A 9,168-nucleotide genomic window follows, 5' to 3' on the forward strand; every position below is an offset into this window, starting at 1 on the left:
CCAGAGTTAGGAAATGTATGTACAGATACTAATCCGTGCCTAAATGCAGATCTATTTATGTATCTATTTATGATACCAGTTAAGGAACTTTTTATGAAGGTCCTTCCTATGTCTTTGCAACTTAGTATGTACTAGGTTTACAATAAATATTTGCTGAATTGAATCGAATTAATTAGAAATCTAGGGGAACAATATGACACAGAACAGCGTTTGAGGATTGAGAGAGCAAGATAAATCTTTGTCACCTGGTGACACAGGAAGGGCCCAGTCCTGAATCAGAGGTCAGGGGTCAAGGACCAGCTCTTGCTACTTGGGACCCTGAGTCAGTTACCTAACCTGTATGGACCTCAGTTTCCCATCCATAAGAAGAAGGACTAACTGGCCTAAGTGATCCGTAAGATTCCTTTCAGTTTGGGAACACAAATCTGATCAAATTGCTCACTTGCTTCAAACATATTTTAAGGGCAGGCAGTTTCTCTATTTTTTTTTTTTTTTGTGGTACGCGGGCCTCTCACTGTTGTGGCCTCTCCCGTTGCGGAGCACAGGCTCCGGACGCGCAGGCTCGGCGGCCATGGCTCACAGGCCCAGCCACTCCACGGCATGTGGGATCTTCCCGGACCGGGGCACGAACCCGCGTCCCCTGCATCAGCAGGAGGACTCTCAACAACTGCGCCACCAGGGAAGCCCCAGTTTCTCTATTTTTTTAAACCACAATCCTTATATAATTTATATATGGCCTGATGTGTGTGTGTGTATGTGTGTGTGTGTAAACACATATCCATATATGAACACACATGTACATACATACATACACATACATCTGTGTATTAGGGATTGGTTTGAGACACTGTGACAGAAATGTAAGTGTCCCTTAACTAAGATAGAAATTATCTTTTACATAACTTAACTTCTCTTTTATAGTCTGCTTTTCAAGGCTCTAACACTCAAACCACAGCTTTCAGCTCTGGGCCCAAAGTGACTGTTCTAGTTCCTACCATCAATTCTGTATCCCAGCTAGTGGAAAAGGGAAAGACACAAAGGATTGCATACCATTGCTTCAGGAGCAGAACCCAGAAGTGGCACACACCATGGCTGCTCACACTGCACTGGCCAGGACTTAGGCACATGGTCACATCTGACGGCAAAAGAGGCTGGACAAGGTAGACTCCTGCTGGGTGGCCATGTGCCAAACCCTTGGGGATCTGAATATTAAAATGAAGAAGAGGAGCATGGATTCATGTAAAACTTGTAGTATCTGCCATAATATATAAAACGCGAACACCATTTTCACAAAATGGTGCTTACTTTTGTTTTTGGCCCCACTGCGCGGCTTGCAGGATCTTAGTTCCCTGACCAGGGATTGAACCAGGGCCCCTGGCAGTGAGAGCGTGGAGATATAGCCACTGGATGGCCAGGAAATTTCTGGTACTTGCTCTTAATACAGAGAGTATCATACTTCTCTATTTTATTCTAGTCTATTCCATTTAATTTCCTTTTTATTTTTAAAAATACTGGTCTTGTCCTACTAAATTCACTTCACCGTACTTGAATGAATTACAACCCTCATTTTGAAAAACATATCCCCAGAGCAAAGTGCAAACTCCTGGGCACAGTATGGTGGCCTCTTCAAGACATGACTGCCGATCACTCTGCAGCCTCCTTTCTGGCTGCTGTCCACCAGGGCTGTGGCAATCCAGCTGAGCTCCCATCTCCTTGGATACACCATTGTTTCCCCCACCTCCTTGTCTTGAGATGCCTTCTGCCCACCCTCGCCTCCCTCACCCCCCCCTCCAAACTATCAGCATGGCAAATCATCTTTATTGTTCAAAGCCTAACTTGTGTGAAGTCCTTTTCTTTTGGCAGCACTGCGAGTCATGCTGGATCTTAGTTCCCTGACCAGGGATTGAACCCGTGGCCCCTGAAGTGGAAGCACAGAGTCTTAACCACCAGGGAAGTCCCAAGAAGTCTTTTCTTATCCATTAGTCACCTGCAGAGTTGATCCACCCCTCCGTGATATCTCTGAACTCCTTATTATCCCATATTGTAATTAATGTTCTTTTTTGGGGGGGATTTTATTATGATATTAGGAAAATTACACTTTAAAAAGGGACATAGATATTCACTTATAAGAAGTTAATTGTGGGCTTCTAGTTTTCTCACCCTGCACATGGAAAGCCACATTGGTGTGGGATTTCAGGTATGCTAATGGACAGCTGCGTTACTTATCTGCACTACGACTCGTAGGAGGAGGTAGGAGTAAGTAGTTCTAATAGCTTTCTTTTTCTTTTTCTTTTTTTTTGATTGAAATATAGTTGACATACAATATTATGATAGTTTCAGATGTACTACATAATGATTTGACATTTGCATACATTATGAAATGATCACCACAATTAGTCTAGTTACCATCTGCCCCCAAAGTTATTACAATAGTATCGACCACATTCCCTATGTTGTATATTATATCCCTATGACTTAGTAGTTATATAACTGGAGATTTATACATCTTAATCTCCACCTATTTCACCCACACCTCTACCTCTCTCCTTTCTGACAACCACCCATTTGTTCTCTGCATCTAAGGGTTTGCTTTTTTTTAAAAAATCCACATATAAGTGAGATCAAGTATCAGTAGTGTTTGTTTTACTCTGACTTATTTCACTTAGTATGATACCCTCTAGATTCACCCATGTTGTTGCAAATGACAATAATTCTCTTTTTATGGCTAAGTAATATTCCATTATATATATATATAAAACACCCTACTCACATGACTGACCTTCCTATATACTTGCCCCTATCCCGGCTAGTCATTGTTCTAACCTTTAGATCAGAACATCTCCACCATGATAGCTTGTCAAAGGGGCGGTGAGGGGCGTGCTCCTCTGCGAGTTTCCCTGGTAACTGATGAGCCAACATGATGTCAATTTCCCCTACACCTGGTAACCTCCCCCTCTCCAGGGGAGCAAAGACTGCCGCCATGTCCTGCCCCCAACCGCCGTCTGCTGCATATGGTGGGGAGTTGCTCCAGGACCTTGCTTCAGATGTGTAAGCTCTCCCATCCACTAAACCAGCAGTCCCCAACCTTTTTGGCACCAGGGACCGGTTTCGTGGAAGACAATTTTTCCACGTTCTGGGTGGGTAGGTGGAGGGTTCAGGCGGTAATGCCAGCCATGGGGAGCGATGGGGAGCCGCAGATGAAGCTACGCTCGCTCGCCTGACGCTCACCTCCTGCTGTGCAGCCCTGTTCCTAACAGGCCGCAGACCGTACCGGTCTGCAGCCCAGGGGCTAGGGATCCCTGCATTAAGCCATTGATGGCTCTGTCGCTGACTCTGGGCTCTTTCTTCAGTCTTGAATCTGGGCAAGTACAGGCTTTGCGGATCTGTGGGGTGCAGCCCAGCAATTGGTAGAGCAGCCAGGAGACCAAGGAAACTCCTGTGAGCACCGAGATGTTGGGAAATAAGGATGGGGAATGGAAATTTGCGGGGGCCGTCCACTAACATGTGGGGTTGAAAGTTGCAGGAGTGATCCCCAAAGTTGCGGGGGAACTTCTGGGGTGGCTGTCCTTGATGAATGGGGGCCCCCAAGAGAGCACAAAGAACTCATAGACACCCCTAAGGCTGTTGTGGAGATATTGGCTGCCATTACAGTGGGAAAAAAAAAGTTAGACAATAAGGCAGTGGCCACAGCTGTGGGCTGGCCATTGCTTTTTGTGTTAAGAAAGGCCACAGGTGCTGAGCTAACAGCTGAAGCGAAGGTTGACTTGAGTGCTGATTCGTGTTCCTCTGAAAGTGAGGCATGTGAATGTGAGTGAATATGTATTATTGTCTATTACTGTTATTTGTTTAAACTGAATTGGCTATTTAGAAACTGAAAAAAAAAATCCCTGAAAATGGCCAAAATGGGAATCATTTGCTGTTCTAAAACTGGTTTTTGCATATGCCATTAGAGAAATTTAGCATTCTAGAAGGAATGGATATTTCTCTTCCTGTGCCTTTGAGATGTAAATGACCTACCTGGGCTCTCAGGAACTTTAATCTAATCATATGTGATCTCTAAGAGTGAAGAAAAAAAAAAAAAAAGGCCTTTTTAAACTCTAGCAGGAAAACTGAGCTCTCTGGGTCATTTCAAATAGGATAAAATATTGGAACGTTAATTGCTGTCGGGTCTTTGCCTTCTTACAAGAGGAAAACTAAAGCATAAGTTTTCAGGTCAGGAAATGCTGGTATGACAGAGTTCACAATTACTTGCTTCTTGGTTTTTGCTAGAGATTAAGGTTTTTAAAGGTTAAGATTATAATCAGTCATAATTCTAGTTATTGTAACCAAGTTTTTTCATTGATTACATAGTAATCAGTTGTTGAACTGTCCTTTTTAAGTCTTTTGTCATTTATAGACAGTTATTCTACTCTGATGCTATTGCAAAGTGCTTCATCTTTTTTTAATTTAATTTTTTTCATTGAAGTATAGTTGATTTACAATGTTGTGTTAATTTCTACTGTTCAGCAAAGTGATTCAGTTATACATATATATACCTTTTTTTTTTTGGCTGTGCTGTGGCATGTGGGATCTTAGCTCCCCAGCCAGGGATTGAACCTGTGCCCCTTGCAGTGGAACTGTGGAGTCATAACCACTGGACCGCCAGGGAAGTCCCTACATTCTTTTTTTTTAATATTCCTTTCCATTATGGTTTATCATAGGATATTGAATATAGTTCTCTGTGATCTACAGTAGGACCTTGTTGTTTATTCATTCTATATATAAAAGCTTACATCTGCTAACCCCAACCTCCCACTCCATCCCTTCCCCAATCCCCTCCCCCTTGGCATCCACCAGTCTGTTCTCTATGTCCGTGAGTCTGTTTCCGTTTTGTAGATAGGTTCATTTGTGTCATATTTTAGATTCCATGTATAAGTGTTATCATATGGTATTTGTCTTTCTCTTTCTGACTCACTTCACTTAATATGATAATCTCTAGTTGCATCCATGTTGCTGTGAATGGCATTATTTTGTTCTTTTTTATGGCTGAGTAGTATTCCATTGTATATATGTACCACATCTTCTTTACCTGTTCATCTGTTGATGGACATTTGGTTGTTTCCATGTTTTGGCTATTGTGGATAGTGCTGCTATGAACATAGGGGTGCGTGTATCTTTTTGGATTAGAGTTTTGTCTGACTATATGCACAGGAATGGGATTGCCTGAATCATATGGTAACTATATTTTTAGTTTTCTGAGGAACCTCCATACTGTTTTCCATAGTGGCTATATCAATTTACATTCCCACCAACAGTATAGGAGGATTCACTTTTCTCCACATCCTCTCTGGCATTTGTTATTTGTAGTGTTTTTTTTTTTTTTTTTGCGATACGCGGGCCTCTCACTGTTGTGGCCTCTCCCGTTGTGGAGCACAGGCTCCAGACACGCAGGCCCAGCAGCCATGGCTCAGGGGCCCAGCCACTCTGCGGCATGTGGGATCCTCCCAGACCGGGGCACGAACCTGTGTCCCTTGCATCGGCAGGCGGACTCTCAACCACTGCGCCACCAGGGAAGCCCATTTGTAGTGTTTTTAATGATGGCCTTCTGACGGGTGTGAGTTGGTGCCTCATTGTAGTTTTCATTTGAAAAGTGCTTCATCTTTAAGAAGATTTGTGGGAAAGACCTTTTGACCAGTACAGGTCTCTGATAAATTTCAGATCATTTGGCTGAACTGGGTAAGAAATTAAAGAATCCTAATGGAAGACCTGATGGCTTCATAAAAAGTTAACAAAAGGATTGGTTACTGAGTAAACTGGTGAATATGGTTATAATTTTTATGTTTTTTGTCTGGAATATTACTGGTTGTTTTTTTTTTTGCGGTACGCGGGCCTCTCACTGTTGTGGCCTCTCCTGTTGCGGAGCACAGGCTCCGGATGCACAGGCTCAGCGGCCATGGATCACGGGCCCAGCTGCTCCGCGGCATGTGGGATCTTCCCGGACAGGAGCACGAACCCACGTCCCCTGCATCGGCAGGCAGACTCTCAACCACTGCGCCACCAGGGAAGCCCTGGAATATTACTGGTTTTGATCTGTGTTTTCCAGATATAGGGAAGCCTTTTCCTCAAGTTAGTTATGACTTACAGCAATTTGGTAAACTACACCTGTGGGTAGAATTGAGATATTTTTGTTTTCTCTCTGCCTGGTCCCCCCAGAAATTGGAGACTCTTGGGTTCTGAGCAGCCTTATTAAGTGAATGGGAAAGACTCTTCTGGCAGGTGCAGGAATCTTGATATTTTGAGGACCTCTAGAAGAGAGAAATCCACCGAGGCAGGGCCTTATGGCAGGCTTTTGGCCTGCTCTGATCATTATTAGTCCTTTCTGTCTACTAACTTTGTGTTTTGTTTGCTCCTCTTTTTCTAGTTCCTTTAGGTGTGAAGTTAGATTGCTTTGTTTGTTTGTTTTGAGATTTTTCTTGTTTCCTGAGGTGGACTTGTATCACTATAAACTTCCTTCTTAGAACTGCTTTTGCTGCATCCCATAGATTTTGGATCATTGTGTTTCCATTTTCATTTGTCTCCAGGTATTTTTCGATGTCCTCTTTGATTTCTTCAGTCACTCATTGGTTGTTTAGTAGCATATTGTTAGCCTCCACGTTTGTGTTTTTCACAATTCTTTTCTTGTAGTTGATTTCTAGTCTCATACCTCTGTGGTTGGAAAAGATGCTTGATATGAGTTCAATCTTTATACATTTATTGAGACTTGTTTCGTGGCCCAGTATGTGTTTTATCCTGGAGAATGTTCCATGTGCACTGGAAAAGAATGTGTATTCTGCTGCTTTTGGGTGGAATGTTCCCCCCCACACCCCTCTCTCTCTCTCTCTCTCTCTCTCTCTATATATATATATATATATAAAGTCCATCTAATCTAATGTGTCAGTTAAGGCCTGTGTTTCCTTATTGATTTTTTTGTATAGATGATATATCTATTGATGTAAGTGGGGTGCTAAAGTCCCCTACAATTATTGTGTTACTGTCAATTTCTCCCTTTTCATTTATTTATTTATTTTTAGCTGTATTGGGTCTTCATTGCTGTGTGCGGTCTTTCTCTAGTTGCAGCAAGCAGGGGCTACTCTTCGTTGTGGTGCGCGGTCTTCTCACTGCAGTGGCTTCCCTTCTGGCGGAGCTCTAGGTGCACAGGCTTCAGTAGTTGTGGCATACAGGCTCAGTAGTTGTGGGGCACGGGCTTAGCTGCTCCGCAGCATGTGGGATCTTCCTGGACCAGGGCTTGAAACCCTGTCCCCTGCATTGGCAGGCGGATTCTTAACCACTGAATCACCAAGGAATCCCTCTCCCTTTATTTTTGTTAATATTTGCTTTATGTATTTAGGGGCTCCTATGTTGGGTTCATGTATATTTATAATTGTTATATCTTCTTGTTGGATTGATCTCTTTATCATTATGTAATGTCTTTCTCTGTCTCTTGCTACAGTCTTTGTTCTAAAGTCTATTTTGTCTGATATAAGTATTGCTACTGCAGCTTTCTCTTCATTTCCTTTTGCATGGAATACCTTTTTTCATACTCTCACTTTTAGTCTTTGTGTGTCATTAGATCTGAAGTGAGTCTCTTGTAGGCAGCATATATATGGGTCTTTTTCTTTTAGTCCATTCAACCACTCTATGTCTCTATTTTTTTTTTTTTTTTTTTTGTGGTACGCGGACCTCTCACTGTTGTGGCCTCTCCCGTTGTGGAGCACAGGCTCTGGATGCACAGGCTCCAGACGCACAGGCTCAGCAGCCATGGCTCATGGGCCCAGCTGCTCCACGGCATGTGGGATCTTCCCAGACTGGGGCACGAACCCATGTCCCCTGCATCGGCAGGCAGACTCTCAACCACTGCGCCACCAGGGAAGCCCCACTCTATGTTTTTTGATTGGAGCATTTAGTCCATTTACCTTTAAAGTAATTATTGATAGGTATGTACTTATGGTCATTTTGTGTTTTCTGGTTGTTTTTGTAACTCTTTTTGGTTCCTTTCTTCTTCTTTTCCTCTCTTCCGTTGTGATCTGATGACTATCTTTAGTGTTACTTTTGGTTCCCTTTCTGTTTTTTTTGTGTGTGTATCTATTTTGGTTTGTGGTTACCACGAGGTTTGTATACAACAACATTTATATATGATTATTTAAAGTTGATGATCTCTTAAGTTCAAATGCATTCTAACAATGCTGCATTTTTATTCCTCCTTACTCACTTTAAAATTTTTTTCACCTCATATTTTACATCATTTTGTTTTGTGTGTCCCTTAACTACTTACTGTGAATAAAGATGATTTGACTCCTTTTGTCATTTAACCTTTCTACTATCTTCATCAGTGGTTGATCTACTACCTTTATGTTTGCCTTTACCAATGAAACTTTTCCTATCATAATTTTCAGATTTCTTGTTGTGGTCTTTTCTTTTCTGCTTACAGAAGTCCCTTTAACATTTTTTATAAAGTCAGTTTAGTGGTGCTGAACTCTTTTAGCTTATCTGTAAAACTTTATCTTTCCTTCAAATCCAAATGATCACCTTGCCGGGTAAAGTATTCTTTTTTTTTTTTTTTTTTTTTTTTGCGGTACGCGGGCCTCTCACTGTTGTGGCCTCTCCTGTTGTGGAGCACAGTCTCCGGACGCGCAGGCTCAGCAGCCATGGCTCACGGGCCCAGCCGCTCCGCGGCATGTGGGATCTTCCTGGACCGGGGCATGAACCCGTGTCCCCTGCATCGGCAGGCGGACTCTCAACCACTGTGCCACCAGGGAAGCCCTAAAGTATTCTTGTTGTAGGTTTTTTCCTCTCATCACTTTGAATATATTGTACCTCTCCTTTCTGGCCTGAAAAGTTTCTTCTGAAAAGCCAGCTGATAGTCTTATGGGAGTTCCATTGTATGTAACTAACTGTTTTTTCTTGCTGCTTTTAAGATTCTCTCTTATCTTTAATTTTTTGCCATATTAATTACAACATGTTTTGGCATGGACCTCTTTGGGTTCATCTTGCTTAGGACTCTCTATGTTTCCTAGACCTGGATGCCTGTTTCTTTCCCCAGGTTAGGACAGTTTTTAGCTATTATCTCTTCAAATAAGTTTTGAGCCCATTTCTCTCTCTCTTCTCCTTCTGGGATCCCTATAATTCAAATGTTAGTATGCTTGGTGTTGT

Source organism: Mesoplodon mirus, assembly GCF_964341445.2.
Source record: "Mesoplodon mirus genome assembly, chromosome: 12".
Lineage (NCBI taxonomy): Eukaryota > Metazoa > Chordata > Mammalia > Artiodactyla > Ziphiidae > Mesoplodon > Mesoplodon mirus.